This window comes from Eschrichtius robustus, chromosome 10 (assembly GCF_028021215.1).
Source record: "Eschrichtius robustus isolate mEscRob2 chromosome 10, mEscRob2.pri, whole genome shotgun sequence".
Lineage (NCBI taxonomy): Eukaryota > Metazoa > Chordata > Mammalia > Artiodactyla > Eschrichtiidae > Eschrichtius > Eschrichtius robustus.
Window position 1 is genome coordinate 26,887,812 of NC_090833.1, and position 14,674 is coordinate 26,902,485.

General features: G+C 40.3%; 1 long non-coding RNA gene across 3 annotated transcripts in view; it reads right to left on the reverse strand.

Moving 5' to 3' along the window:
* Positions 1 to 14,674, reverse strand: part of LOC137770643 (uncharacterized) — a 417,676-nt gene that overhangs the window by 107,174 nt on the left and 295,828 nt on the right. For all 3 annotated transcript variants that reach the window (XR_011075204.1, XR_011075203.1, XR_011075202.1), the window contains exon 3: positions 8,340 to 8,481. This is a non-coding gene — a long non-coding RNA (uncharacterized lncRNA). The remainder of the gene's footprint in view (positions 1 to 8,339; positions 8,482 to 14,674) is intronic.

The window sequence follows — 14,674 nt, forward strand, 5'->3', positions numbered from 1 at the left end:
CTCTCCTTCTAAAACCAATGTATTGTACACTTCCTCTTTGACTTTAACTCATGTTCATTCATCCATTGTGCTTTGAGTGTCTTTCTTGTACCAAAGTGCCAAGCATTGGGAATTCAAAGTTGAGTAAGAGATGGTCCTTGCTTTTGAAGAGCTCACTGTGTAGTACAGGGCATAGGGAAATCTTTTAAATGGTACAAAAATAATGATGTTTATAACAATAACGGCTAACATTTATTGAGTACTTACTATGTGCCAGACACTTATAAGCACTTTACACATATGGTTAAAAAATGCACAGTGTAATATGATTTATATTTTCTTATGAATACATATTACTTGCCCAGCTGGTATGCAAACTCTTTGAGAACAAGAGCCTTCCTTCTCAGTGTTTTGCTTACATTATATATGTCCTCAGTTAAACCAAAATGAACCAGTTTATGGTAGCAACCTGGGAATTATAAACTAAACTGGAATACAATAAAAACTTTCCTACTTGTTTTAATGACAGCTGTTGCCAAGGGACACACATATTATTAGAAATCATTTTGACTAGGTTGAAAGGGGACCACAAAGGACAAGGTTTAATAGCACATGAACTGGATGATAGCTGTAAATACATAAAAATGTTTGAAAATTGTTAGGATATGAAACACAATGTTTCACAGATCAAAAGCATATCTGGAGAATTAACCTTACAAGGGAAGGAGTAACAGATGAAAACAAGGGACTGGGGTATACAAGTCCTAGCTAGCTTATAAAGCAGTAAAGAATACAAATCTCAGTGGTTTAAGACAACAGTTCTCAACCAGGAGCAATTTTCTCCATAGGGGACATCTAATGATGTCTGGCCACAGCTTTGGTTGTCACAACTTGGGGAGGGGTGCTACTGATAGCTGGTAAGTAGAGATCAGGGATACTGTTCAATATCCTTTAGTGCACCTGAGAGCTCTCCTCTCTACCCCCAAGAAAGAATTACTCAGCCACAATGTCACTAACACCGAGTCAGAGAAACTCCAGATTAAAATAACAAAGGATCATTGCTCACTCCTACAACATGTCCACCACGGAGGAACTTAGAACTCTGCTCTGGGATCATCATCAACCTCAGTCCAGGATTCAGGCTAACAGAATAACATGGCTGAGAGAAGAGAGAGCTTTGGTGTTTCTCACAGTGGCAATTAGATCATCCAGCTCTGAAATGCCATGCATCACTACTGCTCAAACTCACTGGCCAGAACCAATCACATGGTCCCACCCAAGCCATAGGAGCCAGGAAGTGAAATTCTGAAACTAATCACACAGTCCCACCCAAGCCAAAGGAGCCAGGAAGTGCAATTCTACTGTGTGCCCCAAACAGGGGAGAACTCGTATATATGATGAATAGCACAAATGTATAGTTTGAGGGATGGAGGGCAGGAAATAAGAATAGTATTGGGCAGAATTATCGCTGTTCTAATCACAGTTTAAAGTTCTGAAGTCAATGCAGTTTCCACTTTCAGAAAATCTTTACAGAGAAGGAAGTTGTATATTCACAACAAGTGTAATTCAGAGATTCTTCAGCTGGAAATGGTTAGAAATAATGCCTACCTCTCAATGTTATGTGAAAGCATAACCTCTCAATATGTGAAAGCAATTGATATGGTGCTTAATTTCTAAGAAATACTCTTTAAATAATTTCCTCCCCTCTTTCCTTTGCAGAGTGGATAGAAGGGCAATAATGTAGCTGAAGAAAAAATTTATCAAAAATGGGCTACTTCTTTTGCATTAGGGAAGAGAAGAACACACTGTATTATGTATGATGGCTGAGGCCTTTGCTCCTTCTTGCCAGGATTGCATCAATTACCTTATGGATTCCATAACTCCACTCTCACTCCTTTCCTCTTCTCCTTCCCTCCTTGACTTCAAAACTCCAAGTCAGTCTTTATTGTTTCCTTAATGAAGACCCTTCAGTGGCTTCTTATGACCCTCACTAGAAAACTCTTAATTCCTTAGCATGGCATCATTCCCTTTATGACTTTGTCTGCCCAACTCTCCATCCTCATCTTTCTCCCTGTTGCCCAATGATTTATATTTTCTCAAACACAATGCTGTTATCCATGTTTCATGCCTTCTTGCAAACTGACTTCTTCTATCCATTGGCTTGGAAAACCATACTTTGCCCACAAAAAGATCTCAACCATCACTGTCCTCAGGAACATATTCTCTGACTCTTCCCACCCCCATACTCATTTCTATGATAGCATTTATTAAGTTACATTATTTGACTGTCTAATTGCCTGTCTGCCCCATTCTATGTAAACTGCTTTTACCAGGGGCTGCATTTCATGTCTATAGCCACAGAATCCAGCCCAGGACCTGACATAGAATGGGAATTCAACAAGTGGTTTTTGAGTGAATCATTAAGATATAAATTTCATTTTGCTATGTCTTCATAATGATCATTTTAGCATATGCATATTATCCAGCCAAGATGATATCAAACTTTTCAAAACATTAAAACAAGGTAATATTTTCCTTTAATAAATTAGGAAAAATTTTTGTATAAAGAAGAAAAATGTCAATCCTCAGATATTTCCTGCAGCATTATATAAAAGCAAGATTATCACCTTCTTTTCTCAGCAGTAGCTCTTCGGAAGGGACTGAATAAGGTATCAATGACTGAATAAAGTTAGATAAATAAGTAAGAAAGGGGTTTCACCTTTTTTGTTCCTAGGAGTTTCCAACTCTTGCACCACAAATTCTACTTTTATTATCTGTCTTAGAACGGTCAGACTTGAACTTGAATCTCAAGTTTGCCTGGATCGTTACCTCTGAAGACTCTTCTAAGAAACCAGGGATTCTAAGCAGAGCACCACTGATTTAGTCCAAACCTGTCATTTCACACAATCCTGTAAGATGGATACTATTATAATCCCATTTTACAGATGATAAAATGGAGGCATCAAAAGGCTAAATAAAACTGGGTAGTACATCAGGTTTGAACCAGGAAGCCTGATTCAGAGACTATACAATCCTTATACTATAATATCTTCTATAACAAAAGCTATGTATTTTAATAGCTTGAAAAACTTTATCCCTAAAAGAATGGCTTTCATAAATGAGTGTGAAAAGTAACTGGGAAAGTAGAAGAGCTTCAGTGGACATTTGTCTATTATTTTGTTTACTTCCCAATCTGAGGACTTGTCTTTATCAGGAGAATTCCTCATCTTAAGAAACTTGGTGGGAGGCAAAGATTGCCTTCCATGACAGTGAAAATTGTCCCCTTTTCTTTCTAGGGCAGATGGAGGGCACAAAATGGAACAAGGTTCACCCTGGAAAAATGATCTGTCTAGTTTTCCAGGTATTTAAGCTTTCTGATTTTTATATACAGAGAGAAAAAGCCATAAGTCAACAGAGATCACTCCTTTACAAGCATGACTCACATGCCGTCCAAACCATAAGTTATGAAATTGAAATCTAAGAGGAAGTGACCAGCTTGTCAACTATACCTGAAGAAGAACCTCTCAGTAGGAACCATGCATGCGTGCTTATTGCTGAGTGAATCTTCTCTAAAGACCCAGCCTCTTTCTGTGAAACAGATTTAAATATTTAAATATGATATTTAAATATGATAATGGCAGACTTCCCTGGTGGTCCAGTGGGTAAGACTCCACACTCCCGATGCAGGGGGCCCGAGTTCCATCCTTGGTCAGGGAACTAGGTCCCACATGCATGCTGCAACTAAGAGTCCGCATGCTGCAACTAAGATTCCACATGCCACAACTAAGAAGCCCGCATGCCACAACTAAAGATCCCGCAAGCCGGAACGAAGATCCCATGTGCTGCAATGAAGACCTGGCACAGCCAAAATAAATAAATAAATAAATAAATAGGTAGGTAGATAGATAGACAGATACATAAAATATTTAAAAATAAATAAATAAATATGATAAGGGCTTCAATGGGGGCATAAGAGAACTCTCCTGAAACACCTTTTCTTTGTCATATTGGTTGTACGAGTTTGCTAGTAACTAGCCGATCCTGGGGGAGAAATAAGCAAGAGAATAATAAAGATAGTTTTAGCTATGATGATTTCAGTGTCTTTCTCTGTTATCATATTGGGGAAGGACGTACACTCTGGTGACTGCAGCCATGACAGTGTCAGGGAAGACTAAGCATAACACAACCTCCTGGAGGGATCACTTGACTCAATGATTATTATTTTAGGACAATATGTTTTATCTCAAACATATGAAAATAGATATATTATAGAAGAGCATAAAAAATTAGTGTGGGGGACTTCCCTGGCAGTCCAGTGGCTAAGACTCCATGTTGCCAGTGCAGGGGGCCCAGGTTTGATCCCTGTTCGGGGAACTAGATCCCACATGCCACAACTAAGAGTCTGCATGCCGCAACTAAAGATTCCTCATGTCACAACGAAGATCCCGCATGCGGCAAGGAAGATCCTGCATGCCACAACTAAGACCTGACTCAACCAATCAACTAACCAAGCAACTAACTAACAAACTAAATAAATAAATAAATATTTAAAAAAAATTAGTGTGAACTTTTAAGATTCATTGATTTATTCAACAAATATTTACTGAGTGTTGGTGTCCCAATAATGGGCAGAAAAGAAAAATGGCCCCTGATCTCAGGAAATTTAAAACCTAGTGAAGGAGGCAGATGAGTTAGTCACAAAAGCTGGGCTAAGGGGTTTTACCTTTCTTATTCCTAGAAGTTTCCAACTCTTTCACAACAAAACTCTACTTTTATTATTATCTGTCCTAGAATGGTCAGACTTGGACTCGAATCTCAAGTTTGCCTGGATCATTACCTCTGAAGACTCTTTTAGGAAACAAGGGATTCTAAGCAGAGCAGACAGGAAGACATCACAATTCTTAAAAAGCCAAGAACAGAGGCAAGGGAAGGATAATCTGAAGGATGAGAAGAGCAAAGATGGTGAAAGGCAGGGAGTGATGGTAGCAGGGAGGTAGGTACAGATGGCCTTGAAATGTATGGGGATTAGGACACACTGAAGAAATGGAAAAGAAGGCCAGTGAGACTGAAGCTCATAGGATAAGGGGGAGGGTGGTGGACCAGGCTGGAGATACTGCTGGGGCCAGACAGGGCAAATCTTGTGAGTATGTTAGGTGTACAAACAACAAAGGTGAATACTTGCTTCACGCTGCTTTGCAGTTAATTTTCTGGTCCTTCCAGAGGACCTTCTCCCCTGATACTGGAGGGTACATGGATGGAAAATGTGAAGCATTGGCTTATTACATATCTTGCAAAGTCAACTGTACTGGCCCTAATTTGCAGATGAGGAAACTGAGGCACAGAGAGGCGAAGTGAACAAGGTAGTTCACGTTGTAATCAACAGACAGGATTTCAACTTTTGTCTATTGGACCCCATCCTGTGGTGAGACTTTAGAAACCAACTTTGTCTCCTCCATGATTTACCTGTGACCAGTCAGGGCTATGTATACTCATTCTGTGGGCAATAGTTTCCATTTTTATTGCTTTTTAAAATTGACCTCAACATGATTTCCTTTAGGCCCAGCCTCTTTGTGGAATCTCTAATCTGGGATCAAAGCAGGTTTACATGGTTGTCTTAAAATGATCTCCTTCTGGTCACCCCCTCAGTCACAGGTTCATTCAGCACTCAAATGCAGTCAGCTTTCCTTTGGCTCATCTGAGATGTGAATCACTTGTCCACGCCAGTTACATTTTGCTTAGTAAATTCATTGCTCTATCCTCAACAGGTTATTCTCATCCTACCTCACTTCCCTGGAATTTATAGGAAACTCAGAATTTGTCAGAGTTGAAATTGACTCACCGCAACTTCTCACTCGAAGAGATTTCGTTCAAATAAATCCTCGATGCATCCAAGATATTAATGAATCAGCACATTCACAAATATCGCTCTAATATAATTTCTCCTAGGTTGTGCTTCTCCTAGGTTTGTGCTCTCCTAGATCTCCTAGGTTGTGCTTTGATGATTTACTTAATGAGCAGTATTTGCCCGGGGTAGAGTACTGCCTAAAGTGGAATCAGAAATATCTTCTTCTCGATGCTGTACAGAGTGTATGGGGGACTCGTTTATGTCATGGAACCCGAGCACTGCCAAATGTGACATTCCATTCCTTAATGAATCCAAGGGTTCAGCTTTCTGGCAAGGGACTATCACTTTCTTAGGCTTCTTATTTTCTATTCCCTTTCAGCACCAGCTCTTGCAATTGATGTTCTTCTCTTGTTTAGTTTTTTCACAAAGAAATACAATTTATCACATTATGAGAATTGCTAAATTCTCGTCAAGGAGTGTGAAACCACAAAACTGATTAAGACACAAAAGCTGGACGGTTGGCTAGGTTCGGAGACAGAGTGGCGTGGTCGAAACGCGAGCTTTGAAAACCCATGTGATTTAACGTGCTGTTGCGGCAAAATGATAAATCACGCCATATCCTGGCCCTGCGAGGTCCCTTGTGAATAGCTGAATTCATGGATACCAAATTCACAAATGCTAATGGTCTCCTCTGTTCCCGTAAGTTTTCACCTAACTTGTGTTTTGCTTTTTATGTAATAATATCCAAAGTCCTAAGTCCTTTGTGTATACTCAGTCTGTTCTGGGTCTCTCTTTGAGCTTCTGCCTTTGACTGTGAACTTGCCACATGACTTTAGTCAATTCATCATTGACACTGACCTTATTTAGCACCCCAAAAGTCCCCATAGCCATTTCTGATTATTCTGTTCATCTGTTTCTACCAAACAGATTTTATCTGACAGAGGATATAAAGAAAAACCTAGATTGTCTAAGGATCTAGGTTATATTACTCTGGGTGAAACAAATGCTCACTGAAATAAACATTTTGAATTTTTTCAAGTGAGTCACAAATTCAATGAACTATTATATATTAGTGAAAATTATGAATAAATAGTGATATAGGGAAATGATTGTGATGTAGTACTAAGTGACAAAACAAGATACAAAATGAGAACTATAGTGAGATTTCAATGGTGTAAAAAAAGTATACTAAAAATACTAAATTTCAATATACCAACAAATAGTAATCATATCTGGGTATGTGAATAATTTAAATTTTCCATTTATAGTACCTCAGATCTTCAATTTTTTACAGTCCATAAAAAAGACTATTCAACAGCTCAGTAGTACCTATGAAGTACCTTAGTCTTAAAAGAATTGTAGACCAGCTCCTTAAAACACAGCTCAAATTCCTCCACAGTTTCAGAGGCTAAAAATCAGGGCCAGCAACTTGAGGAATTTAATAAAGAACAAGAAACAAATCCCAACTTCAATTCCCCTGCAAATATGACAGGATTTTAAAATGTGCCTGGAAAACTGCATCTGGGGTTTTGCCAATCCCATAACGTTTGGGACGTTTGCTGAACCCAAAACACAGCCGGGCCCACCCATCCATAATTAAAGCCCTCCCCCCAGATGAATTCATTGCTTTGTGGCACCATCTGTCTCATTCCCTTATTTACATAATAGGGAACCCTGCTCCGACTGCAGCAAATGAGAAGCGACAAAAGAATGGCGAGTGAAGATGAAATGTATACATGTATACATCAGATTATGTATAATATGGTCAAATCCTTCCAATTTAAAATTTTTTAAAAAATTCCAAAACCCATCACAATTTTCACTTGGGCCTCTTTCCAGCTCTCGGAACCTCCTTCCTCCTTCTGCTGTATCTGCAGCTCTCTCTAATATGGCTTGTTTCACTCAAAGAGTTCATTTGTCACGTTTTATTTTATTAAATACTTTATTTTCCTCTTGTGGACCCATTAGAATGCCAGTTCGAGAAAATGACATAAATCAGCTGTGTTTGGTAGTCACTAAGGATGCAGAGGAGAAATAAGTAGTTTCATATTAACTTGAAATTTAAAAAGAAAAAAAAAAATTGTCCCCCATGTAAAGCTTCCTTGAATCCTCATTTTCCTCTTGCCTGTCTCCTGGGAAGTTCCTGTCCTAATAATGGGAGCATGAAGAGTGGATCTGTTCAAAGACAGACAAAGGGCTGATTTTTGAATATGCAGCAGTCACTCTAATCCCATGTTTTGTGTCCCTTCCTACAGGCTGGGGCAGGGAAACCCTTCCAGTGCCCAAGGCAGCCGCAGGATTCCTCTCTGGGCTCTGCCACTAACTCTCAGCAAATCCACTTCTGAGAACTTCAAATTCACAGTCAGTGCTCTGCTGCCCCAAAAATGCCTGCCTGGAAGCTGAGATGATGCTATTCTCTATGGATCTAGAGCCCCCCACCTTTCCAAGCCCCCAGACACAGATGCAACTGGGTGGAGTGTTAGGATGCCTGAGTTCCTTCAGCTTCGGTACTCACCTTTCGCCAGGACTGAGCACCGTCAGACCAGAGGAGAAAGACGCCAAGGCTTAGAGGTATATATTGTCTTCTGCACCAAGCTGAGCTCTTTTGCAGTCAGGGAGCAGGAGGGAGCCTCCCAGGTCCAGCACTGACAGCCCACCTGTGGAAGCAGCCACATTTCAGGTTAAAATGTGAGAGGCTAGAGCAGAGTTCCCTGTGCTACAGAGTAGGTCCTTGTTGGTTATCTATTTTAAATAAAGCAGTGTGTACATGTCAATCCCAAACTCCCAATATATTTCTCCCTCTGCTCAATATTCTGTAATAACCTAAATGGGAAAAGAATTTGAAAAAGAATAGATACATGTATGTATATAACTGAATCACTTTGCTGTACACCTGAAACTGACACGACATTGTTAATCAACTATACTTCAATATAAAATAAAAACTTAAAAAAAAGAAAAGATAAAAAAATGAAATAAAATGCTATGCAAAGTTTTAAAAAAAAATGTGAGAGGCTACTGCTGGGAACAGTGGCTTTATCAGCATAGAGAGCTTGGGAATCCAGCTGATCTACAGAAAATGGATTCCTCAGCCCGTCTCCAGGTCTCTCGATCAGAATTTCCAGGGATGGGGTAGAGGAATCAATGTATTTATTATGTTCCCAGGTAATTCTGATTCATAGCCCAGGTTTGGGCCCTATTGGTTTCCATAACTCTTGTTGTGATAAAAGGAAGACTAGCATCTCTTTAGGAGAAACAATTTCTTAGTTCTAAACTCCAGAAGGAATTTGCCACATGTGTGTCTTTATCCAGGGCTTACTGATCAGCAGAACAAGTAAAGCTAGCAGCAATTTTATTCCTCAGATGCAGAAATGTTCATGTGGACACATCTTACACCCACCTGCGATCAACCTGAGGCCAGAACCCTAGGCATTTCCCTGGTAAAAGCATTTCAGTCCTGGCTATACTGATGAGGTGCAGGCTGGGCTTCTAATCTATGCCTGGCAACCCACTGAGGCTAAGAGCAGCCTCAACAAAGAGGCCAAACCCCCTCCCCCAACCCCACATTCTCATCTGGTGTCTGAAACCTCCTTCTAAAAAAAAGATGAGTACAATGATGATAGAATTTTTCAATATAGGCAACTTGGATTTTCTCAATCATATACGATGTATGAGATAAAAATAGCTTCAGAAGACATTACAATATTTACAATGATGTAGAACACAATCCAAACACAACCTCTGTCCTTGCCTTGCAAATGCAGCTTGAAGGCAAGTCGGTTAGACTTCTTTTCCAACCAGGTGCCCTCTGCTAAGCCCCTTCCGCCTACATGGGAAAAGCTGCCGCTGCTGTTGTAAACAGTAAAGAAGTGAATTAAGCAAAGAGTGTATGGCAGTGGGGACACTTGGCTCGGACCTCTGGGCCTTCCATTTACTAACTGCACAACCTTGAAACGTTAGCTGAACCTGATCGTCATCTGTAAAATGGGATAATACGGGCCTATCTGACAGGGTTGGAGGATCAATCAAAGGACATGAAAGGTCTAAGTAAGCAGTAAAAACAAGGGGTGTATTATAAGACATGGTACGTGTTCTACTGAGCTGGCAGTTTAGGAGAGGAGATGATAAATTGGAAAATTAAGTGAAATTCAAGTTATTGCGAAAGCCCAAACGTGGAAGGGATTTATCTGGCCTAGAGATCGTCAGCCACTTTTCTTCACAAAGAAGATTCGAACTGAATCTTTAGGGGTGGGTGGAAGTCTTCTAGGAGGACAAAGGGAGGCAGTATAGCATATGTGAGGGGAAAAAAATGGATGCTCATTTCCGGAAATAGCCATGTCAGTTGACATGACTGGTTCATAAGGTGCATTTTGAGGGATAGGAATTACAGAAGTGGGAGGTAGGGAGCCTCTAATTAGGCTTTTGTTGCTTTGTGCTGAAAGGGAAGGCCTTTCTGTTGAACACACTGAAGGACCAATGGAGGCTTTATAAAGGATAGTGACATGAATAGATTTGGGTGTAGAAAGGTCACTCCGGAAATACTGATTAAGATGGGCAGGAGCAGAGTGAGACAGGAGGCAAGAAGGCCACAGTTGGAGGGGGTGTTGCAGGAATCCTGGTAAGGAGAGACAGAGGCAGCAGTGATGGAGTGGACATTACTTATTTGAAAGATGCTAAGAAGGCAAGAAAGGCAGGACTCAGGAACTGATTGGTTGGGGCAGATAAAGGGGAATAAGAAATCAAGGCTGTCTCCCAGCTTACAAATGCAGGTGAACGAGTAAATGATTTGCACACTGACCAAGAGAGAAAGAAAAGAAGAGGAGCAAATTTAAGAGTAAGCTGATGTGGGAGATAGTGAATTTGCTTTGAGACATGTTGAGTTGAAAACTACCTGTGAAAATCCAGAAGGAAAAGTCCAGTAACTATGGAAATGAACATCTCTAATTTATGCGGGGAAAAACTCAGGGGAAAACAATCTCATGATGTGGAAGCTAAGAGTAGTTACTTGATGGCAGGATGTTCTTAGAAGAAGTTTGCTAATAGCAAATACAGCGGTTATTTTCAGAAATTGAACTGCTTGGAGGATTGTGTTTCTTTCTCCATGAGCCAAGCTCTGGGTTCAGAGCCACACGACCAACAGTGCTCAACCATATCCTTGAGGTTCCAAACAAAACTCAAGGACTTTTCAGCTGTGCCATGTCCAAGGTGAGATAACCCTGGACAATGGTGAAGGTCATAGACTAGTCAAATGAGACAGTGTACATGAAATTGCTTTGAAGTCCCTCAAGAAACAGCAGTGTCTTCTCTCTTTCCTCGTTTCCTCACAGAGGGGCAGCCCACAGCAATACGATCAGAAGTTGCGTCATGCCTGGCACATTATCTGACACACAGTAGTTATACAGTTAATGCTTCGTGAATAAACTGCCGAAGGTAGGTACATGTCAATCAAACAGAATAAACATCCCAATGACTAATGATGAAAAATCTGAAAGTGAAATTAAGAAAACACTCCCATTTACATTGCAACAAATAGAATAAAATATCTAGGAATAAACCTACCCAAGGAGACAAAAGACCTGTATGCAGAAAATTATAAGACACTGATGAAAGAAATTAAAGATGATACAAATAGATGGAGAGATATACCATGTTCTTGGATCAGAAGAATCAACGTTGTGAAAACGAGTATACTATCCAAAGCAATCTACAGATTCAATGCAATCCCTATCAAACTACCACTGGCATTTTTCACAGAACTAGAACGAAAAATTTCACAATTTGTATGGAAACACAAAAGACCCCGAATAGCCAAAGCAATCTTGAGAACGAAAAATGGAGCTGGAGGAATCAGGCTCCTGGACTTCAGACTATACTACAAAGCTACAGTAATCAAGACAGTATGGTACTGGCACAAAAACAGAAACATAGATCAATGGAACAGGATAGAAAGCCCAGAGATAAACCCACGCACATATGGTCACCTTATCTTTGACAAAGGAGGCAAGCATATACAGTGGAGAAAAGACAGTCTCTTCAGTAAGTGCTGCTGGGAAAACTGGGCAGGTACATGTAAAAGTATGAAATTGGAACACTCCCTAACACCATACACACAAACTCAAAATGGATTAAAGACGTAAATGTAAGGTCAGACACTATCAAACTCTTAGAGGAAAACATAGGCAGAACACTCTATGACATAAATCACAGCAAGATCCTTTTTGACCCAGCTCCTAGAGAAATGGAAATAAAAACAAAAATAAACAAATGGGACCTAATGAAACTTAAAAGCTTTTGCACAGCAAAGGAAACCATAAACAAGACCAAAAGACAACCCTCAGAATGGGAGAAAATATTTGCAAATGAAGCAACTGACAAAGGATTAATCTCCAAGATTTACAAGCAGCTCATGCAGCTCAATAACAAAAAAACAAACAACCCAATCCAAAAATGGGCAGAAGACCTAGATAGACATCTCTCCAAAGAAGATATACAGATTGCCAACAAACACATGAAAGAAGGCTCAACATCATTAATCATTAGAGAAATGCAAATCAAAACTACAATGAGATATCATCTCACACCGGTCAGAATAGCCATCATCAGAAAATCTAGAAACAATAAATGCTGGAGAGGGTGTGGAGAAAAGGGAACACTCTTGCACTGTTGGTGGGAATGTAAATTGATACAGCCACTATGGAGAACAGTATGGAGGTTCCTTAAAAAACGAAAAATAAAACTATCATACAACCCAGCAATCCCACTACTGGGCATATACCCTGAGAAAACCATAATTCAAAAAGAGTCATGTAACAAAATGTTCATTGCAGCTCTATTTACAATAGCCAGGACATGAAAGCAACCTAAATGTCCATCATCAGATGAATGGATAAAGAAGATGTGGCACATATATACAATGGAATATTACTCAGCCATAAAAAGAAACGAAATGGAGTTATTTGTAGTGAGGTGGATGGAGTTAGAGTCTGTCATACAGAGTGAAGTAAGTCAGAAAGAGAAAAACGAATACAGTATGCTAACACATATATATGGAATCTAAGGGGAAAAAAAAAAAAAGGTCATGAAGAACCTAGTGGCAAGACGGGAATAAAGACACAGACCTACTAGAGAATGGACTTGAGGATATGGGGAGGGGGAAGGGTAAGATGGGACAAAGTGAGAGAGTAGCATGGACATATATACACTACTAAACGTAAAATAGATAGCTAGTGGGAAGCAACCGCATAGCACAGGGAGATCCGCTCGGTGCTTTGTGACCACCTGGAGGGGTGGGATGGGGAGGGTGGGAGGGAGGGAGATGCAAGAGGGAAGAGATATGGGAACATATGTATATGTATAACTGATTCACTTTGTTATAAAGCAGAAACTAACACACCATTGTAAAGCAATTATACTCCAATAAAGATGTTAAAAAGAAAAACATTCCAATGGAACTGGAGGAGGCTGGAAGAAGTTTGGGTTCCCCCCCGCCCCCAGGTAGAAGTGATGCCCGAAGTGAGTACATTCAGATTTTAATCAATGGTGGCATTTCACCCTGGCCACGTCTCAAGGGATCCGTTAGGGGGGTTGAAAGTGGGAAACTGAAATTTTCTTTCTTTCAAGGAGGAAATGAAAAGTTCCAAGAAGGTATGAGTGGGTACGGCTTCTTTTTAAACAACGGTGAAATGCTACATCAGGTCATAAACCTGCGGTAGAGTTTAGTGACTGTGTTTAAATGGATGAGTCTCATTGCCTTATGAGATCCGGAAAAGCCATAAAAATTCATGGCCTACTTGTGGCTGAGCTCTAATAAAGGAATAATCGGTGCTTTAAGCGAGGGGTAATGGGAGGTACAGTGGGAGATTTACTGGAGCAATAAGGGCTGCAGAGAGAGAGTAGGTTTTTCATGCCAATTACACTGACAGACAACAGTGCAAGACTTCCCTGACACACACTTGCAATCCTGTTCTGTTAAGTGACAAGATGGGGTCCTTAGTTCTTCCTTCTCCCGCACTTGCAGGAATCAAGCCTTGGAGTTTTACTCAGGGCTCCTGTCATCAAGGTCAATAAATCTGCACTGAGGTTCCCATTAGAGAACACTTGGTATGGTAGAAAGAACTTGGAATGTGGATAAGGGAGGACTTTAGTTTTAAACCCAGCTCTGTCACTTACTAGATGGCTTTCTTATTGACCCTAATGATTCCTTCCCAATTATTCCTTCCTGTCCATTGCCATGGGACTTGGGATGTCTATCTATGGGAGAAGCCCTCACTGCTATCGCCTGGACTTCAAGCTTGGCCGTATGACTTGCTTTGGCCAATGGAATGTGAGTTGAAGTAATGTATGCCACAGTCCAAAGGAGATTTAAGAGCCTTTGGGAGGGCAGCCATTGCTCTTTTCTCCCTGTCATGAGAATAATATACCCCAAATCAGGATTGTATTTTAGTCCGGGTTCTGGAATAAAGAAGACCCATAGGGCAGAGCCAAAGCTGCCCTCAGACACTGCACTAGGAATGTAATACGATTGAGAATTAAAGGCTTGTTCCAAGACATTGAGACATTGGGGGTGTTTGTTACCTCAGTATAATATACTGAAAGCTGACTTATACACAGAGTGATTTTGGGAAAAGCTCTTAACCTGACTGAGCACTATTTTCCCTAAAATGGTGACCATACACCCACTTTTATGTTTGGGTGGACATCAAATGAGATTCTTGCGCCATGTATGACAGAGAAGATGTGCCATTAGTGGTGGTTTTTGTTATTCTAATTTGCTACTCAATTAGAGAAATAAGGGAGGCTAAGTTGCTTTTTCAACAGGTGTGCTTCTGGTTAGCTATGTTTCAGTGACTT